The 20963-nt window shown below is 37.9% G+C and overlaps 1 protein-coding gene across 2 annotated transcripts in view; it reads left to right on the top strand.

The window, feature by feature from the left end:
- The window catches only part of AKAP6 (A-kinase anchoring protein 6), a 571051-nt gene that overhangs the window by 355882 nt on the left and 194206 nt on the right, over positions 1-20963 (top strand). The gene's annotated exons all lie outside the window — the stretch shown is intronic.

The following is a 20963-nucleotide window of genomic DNA, read 5'->3' as shown; positions in this document are numbered from 1 at the left end:
CAATATACCTTCTGTCCCTCTCTCTCTTTCTTCTTCTGGGATCCCAAGTATTCTAATATTGTTTCGTCTTATGGTATCACTTATCTCTTGAATTCTGCCCTCGTGATCCAGTAGTTGTTTATCTCTCTTTTTCTCAGCTTCTTTATTTTCCATCATTTGGTCTGTATGTCACTAATTCTCTCTTCTGCCTCATTTATCCTAGCAGTTAGAGCCTCCATTTTTGATTGCACCTCATTAATGGCCTTTTTGATTTCGACTTGGTTAGATTTTAGTTCTTTTATTTCTCCAGAAAGGGTTTCTCTAATATCTTCCATGCTTTTTTCAAGCGCAGCTAGTATCTCTAAAATCATTATTCTGAACTCTAGTTCCGACATCTTACTAATGTTCATATTGATTAGGTCCTTGGCAGTTGGTACTGCCTCTTGTTCTTCTTTTTGAGGTGATTTTTTTCTGTCTTGTCATTTTGTCCAGAGGAGAATAGATGAATGAGAGAAGAAAATGCTAACAGGGTAACAACATCCCCAGAAAAATATACACTAAACAAATCAGAAGAGACCTGAAACTGGGGGAAAAGAAAGGGAAAGAAAGAAAAAAGAAAAAAAAAAGAAAAAGATAAAAACAAACAAACATAAAAAACAGAAAATGATCAAATATGATCAGGCTGGTGCATAGATAGTACCACACACTAAATTTGGGGCGTATTTTGGTCTGTTAGAAGAAAGTGCCTCCCAAAATTTTAAAGAAAGAAAAACTTATATATGTATAAAAATAAGGGTTAATACCATGAAGGGATGGAATATGAGTGTAAAGATGAAAATTATAAAAGATTTTATAAGAGGAATTGATAAGATAAGAAGTTGGTTGAAAAAAGAAAGAAGAGGGTTAAAAAAAAAAAAGGGAGAGAATATGATCAGGCAGGAGACTAGAACAAAGCCATACACTAGAGATTTAGGGTATATTTTAATCTGTTAGAAGAAGCTGTAACCCAAAATTTTAAAGTGAGAACAACTTATATATATATATACCAAAAATAAGGTTAACTACTATGAAGGGATAGAATATGACTCTAAAAATGAAAAATAAAAAAGATTTTTTAAAAAAGGGATTGGTAAGATGTTGGTTGAATAAGGGGGTGGGGGAAGAAAGTTAAAAAAAATTAACTTTGAAAGACTAAAGAATCATGGGAAAAAAGCCATGAATTCTATGTGCAGTATTCCCCTAGCGCTGGAGGTCTGCCGTAAACTTGGTCTTGGCTGGCTGTTCTTGCTGATCTTCTGGGGGGCAGGGGGGAGCTGTTGCCGTTGTTCCCAAATGTCTTTGCTGGAGGTGGAATTGCCCCGCGCTTGCCGGGTCCGGGCTAAATAATCTGCTCGGGTTTGCTCTCGGGAGCTTTTGTTCCCTGCAAGCTTTCCTATAGCTTTGGAGGACAAGTGAAATGGTGGCCTCCCAATCTCCGCCCCAGAGGAACCGAGAACTTGGGGCCCCACTCCTCAGTGTGCCCCCAGAGAAAAGCCCTCAATCATTCCCATCTTCCCGGTCTCTGGCTGCACTCCGTGGTCACCCGGCCTGTGACTGAGCATTTCTATCTCTGGCACACAACCCTGTTTGGAGTCTGCAAACCCAGCAGATCCCTGCAGTGCGCTCCCATGCTGCTCCTCCCCGGGGGAGGAAGGGGAGTCTCCCCGGCTCTGCCGCTTGTTGGGTCCCTGCTGGAGGAGCAGTGGCCCGACTGTGCCGCGGATCACGGTTTATGGCAACCCCGAGTTGAGAGCCCACTCCTCGGCTCTGTCTCTGCAGCAGGCTTCCGCGCCCCGATACCCGGGAGCTCTGCTGCACTCAGGCACCCCTGGTCTTTCTGTGACCCCTAAGGTCCTGAGACCACACTGTCCCAGGGGGACTTTTCATGGAATAAGTGGGACACTGTCATGTTTATAGGTCAAAGAATAGAACTAGTTAAAAAGGGACAGTTGAAGAAGATAGTTTGAAGAAAGACAAGAAGGAGGGTGAATTGGCACAATGATTCAAATGAGGGAGAAGTGAATCAGGTGGGGCTGTGAGTTTCAGGAAGGGAGGATGTATCTTCTGAGATAGGAGAGAAAGAAGAAATATTGGGTGGTCAGAGGGTAGGAAGCGGAAGGATTTAGAATGAAGGACAATTCAGTGTGGTTAGTCAGTGGGACAATTGTTGCCTAGAGGGAGGGTTTAGGATGAGGAGGGACTGGAGAACAAGATTGAGATTCAAACCCCACCGTCCCAGTAGAGATTCCCTATCATTTTCCAGTCCTAAGTGATTGCTATCCCCTCTAAACTGTGTTGCGTTTACTATTTGTAGAACATGTTTGGTGATTAATCACACACAGCCTTGTGACACCATTTCCACTGTTGTCTTGAACTTCCATTTATATCTTTTATAGTTAACTTTTAAGGTGATTACGCTCCATGACTATAAACTCCTCAGGGCAGCATTTACACCCTAAATTTCTTTGTTGTATGCACTTTAAACATTATTTGGGCTAAAAATATACTTTATTCTTAATTGGTTGATATAGAATATTCTTATTAAAGCTAAGGACAGAATTATACTTTCTGTTCTCATCTTTCACGATACTTTATCTTACTGTATAAATAATGGCACAGTTCTATCTTACCACCTTCTCTTTTTTTTCCTACAATTCTCTCCTATTTGCTTTGCCTCTTGCTTTTTATTATGAATAAGACAATCTTTAAAAGAGCCATTTCGCCTATTTCTCCTAAAATAACTAGTAATTTATGCCACAAAAAAGAAAAAAAACATGATTTTATTATTATTTTTGTACTTTCTTGATTCAGGTCTAGTTGGTTAATTGTTATAATAGGTTGTTAGATTTTTAAAAAAAATTCTATTTAAACAGACTTGCTGAGAGAATATACTCTCAGTTGCTTCCTTCAAAGCGTCTAATGTAACTTACCAGCTGACCAGCACACTGGTTGATGAAATTTGTAGTCTTTGCTCTAAAGCTCTCTAACAAGATTAGGTGAGATTGAACCCGAGAAGGTAAAGGTCTCTCAATTGACATAAACTGGGAGGGCAGAACTGGATCATACCACTATTTGAATCGCTAACAAAGTCTAATCTCTGACATATTATATTTGGTGCACTATAATCTGTGTACATACACATGCTTCTAGTAAATGATGAATGAGGTTTAGCTAACATAATATAGTTTATACTCTTCTGGACCTTTGGAGGAAACATAGGGTTGAGGAGCTCTGCTCTGTAAAATGACCTGGATCACTTCTCTGGAACGAACAGAGTCTCCATAAAACACACACTCATGCATTTTTCCAAACCAGCTTGGTCAAATTTATTTTCCTGCTGTCATTCATTTGATGCCTCTTCTGGCTTTCATTAGATAGATGGAGGGAAATACTGAATTTCACTGGATAGTTCCATCTGGCTAAAACCAGTTAAATAATTTCTGATGGGAATTGTTGGTCCAGTTGTGGGACTAGAAAGAAATTAATATATATGAACATCAGTACTTATTTGAACCTTCTAAAGTTCATCCATACTTTGAGGGCAATGCATTTTGAATTATGAGGAATTTTGAAAAACTCCTCTTTGTCTCAGCTCTTTTCTCTTTTTCAGACCCTCATGCCCAAAGCTTTTCTTTCTTTCCTAGCTGAAAGTAAGCGAATAACCACATGATGTAAACTCATGATTCCAATGCTAAGGAGGCTCAATAATATCAGTGATACTGACTATTGTAGGATGCCAACTGCTTAATGTGTTGGAATTTTTCCCATTATTCAAGACTTTGGAGAGTCCACAACCTGACCTGTTGTATATTTAGCAAGGGCTTTACACTCACTACCCCTGCTTTTGACTTATTGTTTCTCTACTTCACAAACTTTTTTAAGAATTACATATTTATTTATAAAATGGTGACTTTCTGGGCCCACTACCCATTATCATTAATGAAGTTCTTATGTCATGATGTTTTTTCTCTCAAGTAAATTAGAGTAATATGATGCAATGGAAAACAAAATGTATTTTTTAAAATTATCCTTAAATAGTGTTACTATTGATTTTTGTTGCATTTTAGAGTGAAATGAAATCATTTCATTTCCTGATAGGTGAGAACTTTGTAACTGACTTCAGTAACTATTACTGTTAATCAGTAATTGCAAATTTCCCCACCCCCTTTTTTGGTTGAAGGCTAAGAATTATTAATGGTGTAACAAAGGACAAAGAGAACAGCGATGTGAACAAAGATATCATTGGATAAAGGTAAATTTGATGCTCTGAGTGGTATTCTTCCTTTGTAATTACTTTTGTGTTCTCTCCAATTGTATCGTAGTTTTCAGTTGTATTTCTGCTCCAGACCTTTCACAAATAGCATCTTCTATCGTTATCTGCAGATTCTTTTAGTGTCAGTTGTACACAAAAAGCTTAATGATTATTCTCTTTTGGCGAATATGCAAAAGGAGAATCAGGTAACAGAGTCTGAAGATAGGATCTCTTTGGAAATCCTGCATTTTAAGCAGATGTTGTCTCACAGTGGCTTCTTTCATTGAATCCCTTAAAATAGAAACTCTTGTTGTGCATACTTTTCCTAGGTAATCGATAGTTCTCTTTCTTCCCATAAGTGATAAAATTGGATATTGGGAAGTATAGGCACACTTCTCCTCCTAGGAAGGAAATGGGTTGGGGATGATGCACTATTGACATAATCATCAACAGCAGCATCAGACAATGCTTATTAGGCTTCATTTGCAGGCAAGTGGACTGCCTTACCAACAGCCATTACCGTCCTCCTTCTGTACTGTGTGGTTCAGGGCGGTGGAATGTATTCTCCAGCCCAGGCAGTGACTCACAGTCTGTCAGACAACCAAGAGGGCCCCCCTTCCGTGTTACTGATTCATTTGGGCACAACCAACTGATGTCCTTCTGCAGTGAGATATGAAGAAAAGTCTCTGCAGGGCTTTTGGAAAAGTTTTTTTTTTTCTTGTAGAAAGAGACGAATAAGAAGAAACACTGCATGCTTTCACAAGGACATGACGCTGAGCTGCTGTAACCATTTTGTTGCAGTACGCATAGAGCTCTCTTGAAGTCAAGGCTGATATGCCAAAGATAGCAGAGGAGAAATGTGGATTTTTTATATCATTGAAGAGCTGAATTAACCAACCCTGGAGCCATCCTACCTTCAGCATTTTTGACAGTTTCCTTCTGTGTTTAGTCTTCTTCTCTTAGTGGAGTTGGATTTTCTGTTACTGGGGGCACACAAATTGTAAGCAACAGATTCACTGTTTTAATGAATCGTTATCAGCTGCTGAGTATTCTACACTTTGAATCTTTCTCTACCTGCTAATGTTCAAAGTACTTTTACTTCTTTTTTTTCCTCACTGCCAAACCATCCTCTCTTTTTTTTAAAACCGCTTCTCAACTCATGGCTACATTGGTGTCTTTGGCCACGGGTACTCTAGTGAAACTATCCTCATCAGTGTTCACTCATGACCTCTTGGTTACCAAATCAAACAGTTTCTGAGTCTCAGCTCCCCAGTCCGTAAATAAAACATGTGATTTTGATTGGTGGTTTTCATTAAAAAAGTATTAACCAATTAATTTATTTCAAACTAAATCTTACTCATAGCCACAACATATAAAACAAACCAACATGTAAAAATAAAAGATGCTTTTCTCACACACACACACACACACACACACAGAAAACCAAAGTGGAATTTCTTGGTTGACCCAGAACCCCAAGGCTTTTCACCCTGCTTATTGCCCCTTGAGCCTTGTCCAGCCCTCCCTGCCCCGACCTCTGCAGAACTCAGAGTTCACACAGGGCACAGGTCTACAACTAGATTCCCAACTGACCTTGTCAGTGACTCTCTTGCCTCTTTTCCATTTGCACTGTAATTCTTCCACCTAGAATGCTTCGGTGGTTCTCCATAGCCTACCTATCAAATTCCCTCCTTCCTAACTTTGTCCCTTTGAGTCTCCTTTGTTTTCATTTGCTATAGCCACATGTCTTTTCTCTTTGCTCTTCTCATTCTACTCCTCAGATCTTTGCCCATCTGCCCCTATTCTGTCCTTTCCACTCCCACCCGGGACCCATCTGAGTAAGAGTGACTGTCAATTTCCTGAATGTGCCTATAGCTTTTCTACTTCAGCTGTAGCACTCAGCACATTCTGTCTTTGAATCTTGTATTACAGATCTTCCTTGGGCACCTGGGTGGCTCAGTCGGTTGAGCATCTGCCTTCGGCTCAGGTCATGGTCCCAGGGTCCTGGGATCGAACCCCACATCGGGCTCCCTGCTCAGTGGGGAGTCTGCTTCTCCCTCTCCCTCTGCCCCTCCTTCCTCCCCCTGCTCATGCTCTCTTTCTTAAATAAATAAGTAAAATCTTTAAAAAAAAAAAAAAGAGATTCCTCAAGCTGAATGCTCTCTGAAGGTGGGAAACTATTTCTTTTTCATTGTTCTGAACACTGTAGTACTCAGCATATGTCCCTCAAAGACTACTCTCAAAAAATGCTGGTTAATGAATAAAAAATTTACAACATAAATCAAAATCCTCATCTTATGTGGGGATTCTTTAGGTTATTTATTTGTTAGTCCTCTAAATATTTGTATCAGTTTTGTAAATTGATCTACACTCTGAAGTTATGTAGATTCAGTTGATTTAATTGATATGATGGAATCTAGGCCAGTTGTATAAAACTATGGTGAAGTATCTTTTTAATGCAAAATCTTTTATAGCTTTGCAATTCACAATTTAAAAAAAAGAAAAAGCAGCCTACTAGGCCCATACTTGGAAATTTGCCTTTTTTGACATCTTAAGCAGGGTTATTTATGAGTTGGTTAGCTCACTGACATCCTAGGCATATAAGTTGTGAATTAATGAAAAGTGTGGCAGCTATACAATACTATAATTTTCAAACACTTAATTTTAAGCAATTGTTATTGAGTTCTCAGGAAGGACAATCAAGTGTATGATTTCAATAAAATGTATCTCTTTTTTTGTTTATTTTCCTGTTTCCCATAATCACTATAAGATTATCATATCTTAATAAAATGTGCTTGGCAATTCCATTAAGTTTAATAAAAATTATGAAAGTTGTTGAAGGAAAGTATATACCACTGTACAACTACTTAGTTTCTACTATTTCATTTTAACTACTTAGTGCTTCATAATTTTATCAATATCTTAAAATAGTTCTGATGAAAAGGAAAAGGTATGTTGATTTGGTAAAGTTAATATTTCAAACAAACTATAATAAGAATATATCATGTAATATAGTAGTGATAGCATAGTGATTGATATGCTTTGGAGGGGAAAAATGAATAAATTAGGAAGTTTTTTCCAAGACTGATTTTATCAATAATTTTCAGAATTGGGAAGGAACTGACTTTGGGACTTAAAATAATGATCGGGACAAAGAGATATATTTCAGAATTTGATCACTGAGAGCTTGAAATAAGTCCCTATATCAATAAGCAGTAGCCAAATGGAAGGTACCATCCCCAAGGATTATCAAGAGAATCCTTTTTCTGCACCTGCAAACAAAGAATGATACATATGAATGTATTGTCAGAGTTGAATGGTTAACTAATTCATCCATGGTTGCTAAGAAGATCAGAGATATTTCATACATAAACTCCTATAGTTGTTGCCAGGGTAGGCTTCTGACTCCCTGTTCTCATGCTTGGTGAGCGGGGGGCTGGAGCCATGGTCTGCACTAAAGTGAGGAGTTTGTTTTTTTTTTTTAAAGATTTTATTTGTTTATTTGACAGACAGAGCGAGAGAGCACAAGCGGGGGAACAGGAGAGGGAGAGGGAGAAGCAGGCTCCCCACCAAGCAGGTAGCCCGATTCGGGGCTTGATCCCAGGACCCTGAGATCATGACCTGAGCCCAAGGCAGACGCTTAACCATCTGAGCCACCCAGGTGCCCCTAAAGTGAGGAGCTTTGAGTGGGACATGCAGTGAAGGAGAATCACAGCATCCAGGGAGAAGGTGGGCATGAGAACCAAAAACACAGCTGGAAGCAAGGACTGAGCCCACAACTGGAGGGGATGGATATGAAAAGGAAAATGGAAAGTTGAATCTAGAAAGAGCCACTTTGAGGCAACCATACTCAGCACCATATGCTTACAACACAGGGACCTTGGGTGGTCACAGAGATGGTAGCAGTAGGAGCTGTTAAGGTGCCAGAAAAATCAGCTATAGGCCATGTCTTCCACACAGCATCCTGGGATGCCTGAGGTTCCTCCTCAGTGCAAAAATACTGCCACAGATTCAATGTGTGACGTCTTCATACTTTTTGAACTCTAGCGTTGTACCCTAAGGTGACCAGCTTCTGAGAAATAAAAAGTACAGGATCTGAACTCTTTAATTATGATTTTAATGTTTGTTATTGTTATTGGAAATAATTATTATACCTTGTCAAAGGTCTTTGAGGTTAAGATTTTAACACATATCTAGAGATCTACAGTAAATTGCTTCTATGACTCTGTGTTCAGTATTTAATTCTTGGTAGGTCTAGTATTCATAGGGCAACATTTGAAACATGCCAGTTGGCTGCTGATTCAACACTAACTTGGCTGCTGATCCCTTTCTTACTTCGCACATTCCCCCATTCCTTGCCCATTAATTCTGTAAGACTCAGTTTAAATCAGGAAAGGAAAATGGGCTGCTGAAAATGAATATAGTCAGGGAAAGGCTCTGGCTCTTATGGCCTTGCCCATAGGAGCCTCAGTAAATTTCTTTCTGCAAAGTATTTGATGCTTGCCGCTTACCTGCCAGCAATACCTCTGTGGGGTCCGTCCCTAGGGGTGAGAGACCTACGGCTACAGTCACAGATGGAGAAGACTCCGAAGAGGGTAAGCTAAGGAGCTTTTTCTAAGTAGCTTTACCTATTTCAGCATATATGGCCTGGTCTTTAAACTCCCAGCTCATAAAGCAGTATTTCCGAGCATTTTCCACATCTTGGTCTCCTAAGGAGCACTGAGCACTAAGTGGGCTCCACTCTCTGTCTGCATCCGACCGCCCCAGCTGTGTTAATCATCATCTGCCCACAGAAGCCTGGAAACCCTGGGGGATTAGTGTTTGGCAGAGTCAGTAAATTGGTTGGTTTGTGCAAAATTTGGGGAGAAGAGAATAGAGTGGCGAAGTGAGTTAATAGTGGCAAAGTTAGCAAAAGTAGTGGTGAAGATGCAGAGGATGGCCTCCTATCTCATTGTGTTGTGATTTTGATTAAAAAGATCTTTGTTAAGTGCAGGCTGAAGATAGTTGTTTTTGGTGCTAGTAGGAAGCTATTTGTCTAGCACGAATGAAAAGCGAGTCTGGGTTTACGAGTCCAGGGCCCCACACAACTGTGGGGAGCATTGGAAGATACTTGTTGTATTAGGTGGCTGTAAATGACGACCAAGCGCGGGACTAAGAGGACAGATGAAAATACGCTGTTCAAGAAAAATAGTTTCCTTTTCATAAAACACATGACAGTCCTGCATCCTGCATCTGCCATGATATAATGACCCTATTAACACACAAGAAATGAAAAATAAGGAGTCAGCCTGGTTGTTACCTAAGCCCATCATAACACTTTAGATTGCTTAAAGTTGCAATCCCCTCAAAAGAAATTACAGTTGTTGAGTGGCCCTTTTGGCTGCTTGGCAAGATCTGTAATTCAAATGGTTTAGGAATGAACTCTTAGGGAATTTTGTCTCAGCTTTTCTATGTAAAAGGGTCACAGCATTTTATATATTACAGAAAAATATGAGATGATTAAGGCCAGAAAAAACAGACAAGGGAAAAAGAAGAAAACATACCTCTTTCCCTGTTTCATAAAACTGTGGTAGAGTACTAAGTAAGACAAACAACCTTATAATTAGAAAGAAAATTACGAGAAGTTATTTTTATTCTAAAAATCACATTAATGGCTTTGTCTGCAGCACAGTTATTACCAGTTGCCATTAACTTGTTGACACAAACAAGCTTAAAATTTACTTCATCTTCTGTAGTTCTAATAATTTTTTGAAAAAGTGTGGCATTCAAATGATGTAATTAAAACAAGTAGAATAATAAACATATTTATGAAGGCTTGTATATATATTTGTTTTAAGTTAAACAGATAATTTCTAGTGGTTTTGTGAGTCATGTAGTGAATAATTAAAATAAATTTAAATTCAAATATTAACAATTCAATTTCCAGTTTGGTGAACATAAGCAAATTATTGTAAGTTTGTTTTCAATTCCTGCAAAGCATATTAAAATTAACTTTTCCTCCATTTAAGTAATGTGTATAACTAAACTTCCTTCCTACTGTGAAACGGTTTCATTTATTGCTATTTGTAAACTGCCTAGGATAGATGCAGAGTGGATTGGGCTCGAAACTCCTTGAACGGTTTCTTTTGAAATAACACTACATACGTTAAGCTCAATTACACATCCAAACAGCCACAGCTCACTTTTGGTAATTTATTCATTGATTTAACATAGTACCCAGAAGAGCCATGCCTGCTGTCATTTTTGTAATATATTATGTTTTAAATATACTCATGCTCACCCATGCACACCATTAAGGTGTGCATAAACCTGTGTTTTTCTCTCTTGACAGCTATAAATGTTTGTTATTATTACACAAAACATATGTTCATGTTGTTTTTGTCTAAATTATTCTATCTGGGGCTATAAAGTTTTAATGTTATTAGTTGCCCTTAGAATTTTAATGTTTCACTGCTGTAACCTTCTTAGGATTTCTGTGCAATTAAATAGAAACTATTTCACTGCAGCCTGGAAGAACAATATATTTTATACAAATAAAAAAAAAAACCCTTCTTGCTCCATTTTCTTTCAGTGTAGTAAAAATGTTTGCTTGACAGTTTTTCTTTTTGGTCTATGGAAGCCTCACCTGTGGTCATACCTGAGCACCAGCTGCTTGGGAAACATTGCTCTTTCTGCTTCTGGCATCTACTGGAAAGACTTGAGTCAAGCACCATTTCAACCATTTCAGCCAAAAGGCGGCCATTTTACCAGCCCTTCAGGGGTCATTCCGGATGCTATTTAGTTGACTGTACTTGGGCCTGGCTTTGGTCTAATATGTATAGAGACCAGTAGGGACTAAACAGCAAGCCCATTATAATGCCAAATAAATGTCTAATTTGGTTTGTTTTCCCAGCTTGGGTCAAGGATGATTGGTCAAGAATGCCTTTATTTACACGTCAGTGGAACACTAGCAGTTGGTTGAGCCATAGGGGTGCTTTTCTCTTATGTCTCATCTCCTTTCTACACTCACTCACTCACTCACTTGGTCTAGGCCTTATCATTCCAGCCAGATAAGATCAGGCTGAGACCAGTCTGGAAATCTGATTTCCCACAGATAGAATCAGGGAGTTGCAAAATAGTTTGTATTTTACAGATGAGGTTCTAAGGGGGTTCTGACTTGTTTGCCTCTAACCCTGTAGTGAATGTGGGCAGTGCCCACCCTACCCTGAGTCTCTCAGTGTTCAGCCACAGTGCCAAGGCTGAGTAATCTCAAGGACTTTGATTGGCTCTCAGCTTCAATTTTACCTCTGGATACTGATCACTCCACTTGCATCATCATCTTCCTAAAATACATGTTGGATCACATCATCCACCTCAAAAGCCTTGGCACAAATAAATCTGAACTCCTTAATGAAGTATTCAAAATTTTCCTTTATCCAGCATCAAATCACTTCTCTGGGCTCATTGGCCCTTAGACCTGTCGCACAGCCCATCCCCGCAGCCCCACTTCTCCAGGGCCACCCTCGACCACAGGTCCAAGCCTGTTTCCTCAGGCTGGGTGCTCTTCTCTTCTCTCTATCCATCCTAAATGAATTTCTTCAGAGTCCTTCTCAGATCTTACTTCACCCGTTAGGGTCGTCCTAATTCTCCCTCAGTCAGAATTAATCACATCTGTTACATCCCTTCAGCATGTTGCTTCTCGGTGAAGCAACACCTATTTCTCATATATTTCATTCTGTCTTATTGTTGTTTGCTAGATTATAAACTCTGTGAGGGCAAGAACTAGACTGCTTTCCTCTTTGTTTTTGTACCAATACCTTACACAGGATTTAGTAGGTACTGTTTTATTGGTGAATGAGTGAATGATATTTCTTCTTTTCTTTTTTAACCTTGAAAGGATTGGGAATCACTGGACCTTTAGGCTGATACCAGCTGAAGTTTTTATTCAGTCTCCTGGCTTTGTTCAGAGCTTATGGACATGTATATAGACCTAAAGCAGTATAGACCTAAAGTCTGACAGACTTATAGAAAAAGAGATTATATGACTCCTCAGAGCAACACATTAAATTAGTGGAAAAATCCTGAGCACAAATTCTTTTGCTTACATCTGAAAGTACCATCAAATGCTCAGTTCATCTTGTCTGTCCTCTGAGGAATCGAAGACTATCTGGTCTTCATTCTTTGCATAATCTCCTACTGCAATAAAAAACTCATGGTGAAAATCAAAGAAATAAAATAAATGAACTTTGAACTAGGGGTATCTCATATATCAGTACTGCCTAACTTCCGTTTGCAGCCCAGTTTCACTTGTAAGAAAATTAGTTATTTATTCATCAGTATTTGGAATTATATTGTTTTTCTGGATTATGAGATGAGTTGCCACAAAAATCGGAATTATTTTCTATCAACATGATTTGTTCTTAATTAAAATATAAAGTTTCAGAGCAGTGTAAGTTTAATTTTTTTCCTTAAACAGTGCTCTAAAATAAGATACATTATGAAATGAGAATTTCCCAATGTTTTCAGGAACTGAGCCTACTAGGATGTTATTTTAACAGAAAATTGGGTTAGTGTCCCTTTCCTTTCTTCTCTGGCCCTACCCCCAGTTAATGGCAGTCTCCAGGAAAGGGAAAACAGGAAATGAAGTTCTTAAAGGATTTGTGGAAGTCTCTCCTGTTGAAATCATCCTTTTGGACGTCTTTTTGTCTTCCATATTTTCCAGTTTAGCACCATATGCAAAGTCCAGTTGGAAAGAGATTTAGAAAGCCTCATTTAACATCTTTTTTAAGCATTCATTTTTCCCCCCTCTTTTTCGTAGAGTGGTCTCAAATGGTGGAGATTAAGGTCCTTAATAGAAGCAGTCACTACACATAACAGTAGACCTTCTCTATACCATTTTAATTACATTTAAGACTTTTAACAATTATCTGATAAACCCCTCCAGGGCAAAGGGTGGGAGGAGTTGATATGGAGCCGGACCAGCTTTCTCTTTTAGAAACAGAAAAACTTGTAATGGAAAACTGCAACATTTGTCGAAGAATGGAGAAGACTGAGAACGGTAAGTCAAGGTGCTTGGTTACACAATAATCTCCCATCAAGTGCTCGTTACTGCTAAATAATTGTGTTACAAGGTGTCTCAGTCAGGAAAGGGTCAAGGAGGTCAGTTATCTGGTGGTAATGACCATAGCGGTCATTAGAGGGTATTAATGCTATTAAGAATAGAACTTTAACTTTTTATTGAAGTTTTTATTTAAATGTTATTAACTTCAATTCAACTTTTAATTGAGGTGCAACCATCCAAATTCTACAGCTAGGCACCAAGAAGTAATGAACATAAAATTACATGTTCTTCTGATAGGTTGATGGTTCTTTATTAGAATTTCAAGGGCCTCCACAGAGCTGTTATTAGACACAAACTGCTCTGAAGTCTTCTATTAGAATTAGGGCTGGGTGAATGATTTCCGGAAAGAATTTCACTGTGGACCACTGCAAGGGAAAAAAGGAAGGAATAATAGAAGGAAGTTTTTTGGTTTTTTGCTTTTTTAATTTCCAAATTGAAAGGGTTCATTTATATGGCTAGGTTTGGGTACATATGCCAGGCCCTTGAAACACAGTATACATCTCCCTTCTTTCCTCTTTTCCTTTCTTCCTTTCTGTTTTTTTTCCTTGGTGTCCAACTAAAGGGGGAAAAAATAGAAAAAGTTTCCCCCAAAATAGGAGAGTTATTTTTTTGTTTCCTTTCTAAATTGTAAGGAAGCTCATCTCTCTTGATAATTACACACGTCTGTGTGTCACTGTTTTTTGTTTGTTTGTTTTTTACAGTGGCAGTACCTGTGAGACGTCAGAATACAATAAACATTTATTAAAATTATATAAGTTGAGCCACCCAAAAGGGAGAATCAGTGCCAGATTATAGCCATCCGTGATTTATAAATAAGTTTTTTCTAAATAAAAACATCTAACCACCTGCAGTTCAGATCTCTTAAAGAGGGAGGGATGTGCAGTTTGAGGAGGGAATCTTCTATTGCTCCTTCTCTAGGAACAAAGGGGAGATAAAGCAATTTCAAGGTTCATAATTTTACCTCTTCGAGCCAAGAAGGAAGAAGCTGTGGGTAGTGAACAATTTCATAAACAAAATCGTCCATACCTAAAACTCTTTGTTTCTTTGTACTTTGTGAAGATTTGGTATTAAGTTGGTTGGCTGCCATTTTACATAAAGAAATTTGCTGAAGAAATTAATAATGGCCTTTTTTCCTTTGGAAAAATATTTAAACTACTTTACATTTTTGGTAGATAGCCAGTGTTTTGTCATTTAGACATGTCACATTACTATGAAAACACCATGCATCATAACACAGTGTAACTATTTGATTTGCTGAAGTACTAGTTTCTCAAAAAGTTAAAAAAGGAAAAAAAGGGAGAGAAATGAAAAAAAGCAGGCATACATTTTTTTCAACATGAAAGCCATTCAGCAATTTTCCCACCACGATCCAGTAGAAGTATGCTCTTAAGCTAGCCCCACATCTCTGGATTTCCAGGTATTATAAGTGGGATTTTTCTGTAAATGTAAGAGGATAACCCTAAGCTTTGTTCCTAATCAGAGAACATACATGTAAGGTCATGACGTGTTCTAGTGAGCTAGTTGCATGCAAACATTCATTTGTTAGGCAGCTGTAAGGATTAGATCCTAGATTTCTTCTTTTTTTTTTTTTTAAAGATTTTATTTATTTGACAGAGAGAGACAGAGTGAGAGGGAACACAAGCAGAGAGAGTGGGAGAGGGAGAAGCAGGCCTCCCGCTGAGCAGGGAGCCCAACGTGGGGCTCAATCCCAGGACCCTGGGACCATGACCCGAGCCAAAGGCAGTTGCCCGACGACTGAGCCATCCAGGCGCCCCTAGATCCTAGATTTCTAAACATGACCAAACTTCTTCAGTAACTTGAAATGATATCTTTAGTAAGTATGACAATCCTCAGCCATATTACATTGACTAAACGAAGTAATTAGTTTGGAATGACCTTGATGTGAAAGGAAAAGAAAAGTGCTTTCCAATTGCTAGGTGAATATGGGCCATTTCTTTGTAATAGCCAGAAATTTATTTTTCTAATATGTGGATTTCTCTTTTCCTGTATGCAAACTGAGGCTGCAGTTCTCAGCTGCCTCTTCCTGTCACCATTAAATAATGTTGTCACAATATAATATGTAAAATTCTTAATTGAAGATCTCATCTCATTTTAAACTTGGGTTTTGAGAAGATCTTGTTTCATAGGCCCGTTTAATTTACTTCAAACCATCTTTAAATTGAAATTAGAAATAAGGTCCCAGATGAGAATATAAGCAAGCAGCTTATTGTATTGTTCAACATTTAGAAAATGAAGGATTTTTTTTTTCCAACTATAAAAAGAGTATAATGGAAATTACCTCATGTTGCTGTTTTGGAAAAGACAAGCAATATAATGCATTACTTGTAGAATTTGATGAAAAAACCTGTTAATGCAGTGGAGTTAGGTATCAACATTGATTTTATTTTCCAAGACATTTTTGTAATAATTTTTACAATAGTTCAGGGAAAAAGGCAAGACGCTTTTGGATTAGAGAGAAAATATCCCTATCACAGCTAATGTCTCCTGCTAGAATTTATATGCAAGCAATAACTCCAGCAGAGTGAAATTATAACCTGATAATGTGAGCCTTCAGTGTTCTTTGAAATCTGAGGTAAAAAGTAAGCCTTCCCACATAGAATGCATAAGGTCTGCTTAACAGTGTAACCCTTTCCTGATTCAAAGGGGTTAGTTCCTCTAATATTCTAAATGATGCATTGTTCTTTGTAATAATAATAATGGATGTTCATTGAGGAACACCAAGAAGCTACAGACAACAGTAAAAATGAAATAAAGTCACAATTCTCTTCACTGAATGGTAAAATAGCTAACATTCTTCTGTGTAATATTTCCTTCTAGTCTTTCTTCTACTGTCAATAATTTTGGTGAATTTTTCAAAATTCACTGATTATACCTAGAGAGGTTTAAATTAAATCAAGATATTTTATACTTCATATTTTCTATTAAGAAAAATGCTTCCCATGCCTCATTTTCCAAAATAGTATTTCATTTTGTTAGGGAGCTTTGTTCTCATGTTTATATTACTAAAATCTCACATTGTGCTTGAAATATCCCATCTATTGTTTACCGTGTTATTTTTAGAAAATTATTCTTTAAGTATCCTATGTTTGTGTATAAGATTAAGATTAGCACCACTTCTGTGCTTATGCAAATAAGCTCATGATGTTATAATGACAGGTTTTATATTTACCAATTTTCCACTTTTCGGAATGCTTTCTTGGATAGTTTATGATTTCATGATTGGATTTCATGATTGAATAGTTTATGATTTTTTAAGATTGAGATTGGTTAGATTTTAAATAGGTTTTATAAATGTAGCAAAACAGAGTTAGTAAACACTATATATTACAGTTGTGCAGTTGTACAAAAGTGGGAGAAATACATTTATTGATCTCCTGAGAGCCGTAATTGCAGCATGAAAAGATGGTATTCTATTCACATTCTTCTAGTGCTTCAAAGTTTGTTGCTATGATTGAACCCAGCGCTCCAGCATTTCACCAATAAGATGTAGCTCATAAGACGATTTGAGTTACTCTGTTGAAAGTAGCCTTAGAATAAGCTTTTGAATTTGCCACATAAATGAGATGTTTAAAATGATTTAAAAATTTACAGCAGCATTTCGATTGTCAATTTGGGTAAAGGTCTTTAGAAAGCAAATGCAATATACTGTAGATGTGGTTATGCTGTGGGTTGTCAGTGTTCTTTTATAAATATGGTTATATGTACTAGATCATTATAATACAAAAGAAGCCTTCTTAGACCTTGATGACATTCTGATAGCATTCTATAGTGTTTAGGAAATGGCATTGTAGGTGATGGAGTGTGAGGCAACTTTCTCTTCCTAGAGGTAGAATTTTCATTATTATATTCATTCCTTTTCCCCAGGGCTTATAAATGCTTGTTTTATTTTAAAAAATGGGGGAGGTGGGAGATGATGTGATTGGACATCTTTTCTGCTATGAACCATTGACCATACTTTCTCCTCCTTGCCAGCTAAATGACAAATATTTATTGAGTATCTTATATGAAAAACATACTGTATTCTCTTTAAATGTCTTTGAATGAAAGTTTAGGAGCTTTTGCTATGTAGGAAGGGCATAACTGCTACAATGATCAGTCAATATATCCATTTGTCAATTTATTCTACAAATACCTATCAAGTACTTAATATCTACCCCACATCCCAGTATGTCATCTTCCCCAAACTTTCAAGTTTTGTTTTCTGGGAAAACTTGGGCTTCCCCTAAAAGATTTGGTAGGATTGCAAGAAAGGAGAGAGACAGACCATTTTCTAATTGAAAATCAGACAAGACTGATCTTTAATGGGAATGTTCTGGATTTGGCAAACTTTGTACTCAGATAAAATGGTAAATTTCCAGAGATATACATCCGTGTGTAAGAATCCAAACAGGAGTGCTTGATGGGGGAGCTGGGAAGGGGATCAAAGAACCAGACTTTGGACCAGAGAAAACAGTGACCTTTTGGAAAAACCTTGGGAGCTATAAAGGACTTGTAGGGACAACAAATTTGAGCAAGAAAACCAAACAGACAGTGTAAAGCTAAGATTCAGACAGCAGTTTTGTAGGTTTCAAAACTTCCAAAGAAAGTCTTGGAGACAACTCATTCTAAGAATACCATTACATTGTTTATATTTGCATTAATGATTTGCATTCTTGGGGGCAACTTCTTTAGCACCAAAATGTATTTAGATTAGGCCATTCTTAACTATCACTCATTTGTACCACATATATTTTGTATGCAACTAGAATATTTTATTAGGTCAGCAGCCACAAAGAGTCAGCAGGTAAAGTCATCTTAATTGTAATGCCATCTACAATAGAAAATCAAGGAGGTATGACACATGTTAACTGGGTCCTTTCTCTGTTTATTTTTCTGATTTAATTTCATTTTAATTGTAATGAAACAGAACATAAAGGATTCATATCCACCCCATCAATTCATATAAACTATATTTGACTCATTTTTCAGTCTTTGACAGATTTTAGGCACAAGATGATAAAATCATACACCATAAGGCTTTTACACCAGAAAATATGGAAATAGAACAGCAGTTGTTCTCCTCAAGACAGAGCCCTCTATGTGGGGAGAACAAGAGATTTCACCCCCTTCTATAAAGTTTACTCATTTCGGTCTGCTGCTTTAATTTATAGTGACAGCATCTTTAAAGAGCACAGGCTTCCTCTGGTAGATGGCATTATTGTTCCCACGATTCATTCCCCTTTCCTGTAAGAGGATTATACACCCTTGCCTACTCCCATGTGACTTGCAGGCCTCCTGTGGAGCAGGATGCACCCTTGCCCCATCCATCTTGAGCCCAAGCTTGGCCACGTGACTTGCTTTTGACAGTGGTAAGTGAGCAGATGTTTTAAGAGCCATTGCGTGTCTCTCTGTCAGCTCTCTCACTCTTTTCTTCTGCCACAATACTTGCATGTCCAAATAAGGGCTGCTCCTTCATCCTGGATTCAGGAATGAAGAAGACAGATGGAGAAAACTCACAACTCACTCACAGCCGTCCTTAGCAGACATGTAATGTAAGTGAGAAGTAAACATTTGTTTTTGTAAGCCCCCAACATTTGGAGGTTGTTACTGCAGCAAAGCTCACCAAATACAGTTACCAAAGGCCTAAGTATTTCCCCAACTTCGCCAAACCAGTTTGTGCCTCTGCATGTCTCTCCAGCTCTGTCTTTCTCTAATGCTGCTCCCTTGCTCCTTATTTCAAATTCAAATTTCAATTTTCTAGTTCTAAGGCAGCCTACAGTCTAATTCATATGGCAAAATTTCTTTCTGTTTTTACTTCATATAGCTTCCATTACTAGTTGGACCAGTTTCCTCGTTGCCCCCAAAGCTCTTCACATGTGTTTCAGGCAGTAGAGTATAGTGATGAAGAATGGCTCCTGGAGTGAGACAGCATAGGAGGAAACCCTGCTCCTACCACCAAGTAGCTGGGTGACCTTGAACAAGTTACATAGGCTATTTAAGCTTCAATTTTCTTATCTGCAAAATGGGGATAACAAAAGTACCCAAATCACAGGGCTGTAGTATTCTTAGCCAATGTTAAGCATGTACAGTGCTCAGTGTGGTACCTGCCACATAGTAAATGATCAGTAAATGGTAACTGGTATTATGTTGTTGCTTTCATGTGGAATGATTTTCTTCTTCTGATTATCTCAGTTTTTTTTTTTTTTTTTAAGATCTTTTATTTATTTATTTGTCAGAGAGAGAGAGAGACAGAGAGCACAAGCAGGGGGAGCGACAGTGGGAGAGGGAGAAGCAGACTCTCCGCCAAGCAGGGAGCCCAATGCAGGACTCGATCCCAGGCCCCAGGGATCATGACCTGAGCTGAAGGCAGACGCTTAACCGACTGAGCCACCCAGGCATCCCTGATTTATCTTAGTTTTAAACAAACTTCAAGTTTGAGTTCAAAGCTCACTTTCTCTTTGAAGTCTTCCCTTAGAATTTTTTGGCACTGTCTTTACTTATGCATTACTGTTTCCTCCTAGTTTTAAGCTTTTTTGAAAACAGTGATGAGTTAAGCTTACTCTGTATCTTTCTATAGGCTGAAGACATCATGACTATCCAACCTAATTTATTAATAGTAATTCTCTTGTTGAGGTTATTCTTTTTAAGAGCTAGGCATTTAGGAGTGGTGAAGGTGTAGGGATAGATTCAGTGTAGAAATGGCCATAGTTTTAACAGAATATGATTTGATTTTCAGACCACTCTGTAAATGATTGACATCTGCCATATCATCCAGTTTCCTAAATACACCCCATGCTTGAAAGAATCATGTAGCCATAACAATTGGTTAGGGTCCATTTTCAGTGGGGCTCAAGAGTGACCTCAATATTACTGAGTTTAGTCAGGGAGGTTTTGAAAGGGAAAATCATTCCTAGCCCAATGAAGTGTATGTTCTGCCAAGGTCAAGTTGTCTTGTATTATTTGGGACTCACCGCTGAGTACTTTATTAATTGTTTTCAGATTGGAAAATAAAGTTACAGCCTTTCTAGGAAACTCTGGGAATCAATTTATTTTAGTGAAGGGATGGGGCATGGAAAGGCAGTTTGCCAATTCTATACAACTGTGAATAACAGGGAATTATAAAAAGCTTGATGTATGAGTCATGGTCAGAGTAAAAAGTCTTTGCTTCAAGCCTTAAAGTGTATGTAAGTTATGTACAACGTAAGTAATGAGGGCCCTATGATTGATGTTTTATTGTCTATTTTAATTTGTATCATTCACTAAAAAAAAAAAAAGGAATCACATGAAGCAAACACATCACGGATCCATGTGTAATTATTAAATTGAAAGTAATTTTAGAAAGTACTACCATCAACAGAGAACTCCATTATTAATTAGGCTGTGGCTAGGAAGCTGTCTTAGAGTGAGGAGCTAAGATAGATGAATGAATGGGAACAAAATCTGATTGAAGAATACCCATAGAAATAGACAATGGCTACATTCAAGGTATTGATAAGTATAGTGGGGGGAAAAGAATGTCAAATATTCTTATATGAAAATGATTGTGTTTCTCTGGACATATTTTGCTACACACATAAAGAATGTTGAAAATGG

This window comes from Eumetopias jubatus, unplaced genomic scaffold (genome assembly GCF_037043125.1).
Source record: "Eumetopias jubatus isolate StellerSeaLion01/CBP00866 unplaced genomic scaffold, mEumJub1_p1.0 scaffold_7, whole genome shotgun sequence".
NCBI classification, from domain to species: Eukaryota; Metazoa; Chordata; class Mammalia; order Carnivora; family Otariidae; genus Eumetopias; species Eumetopias jubatus.
The sequence above is the reverse complement of the archived record's forward strand: the minus strand, read 5'-3'. Positions and strand labels throughout refer to the sequence as shown.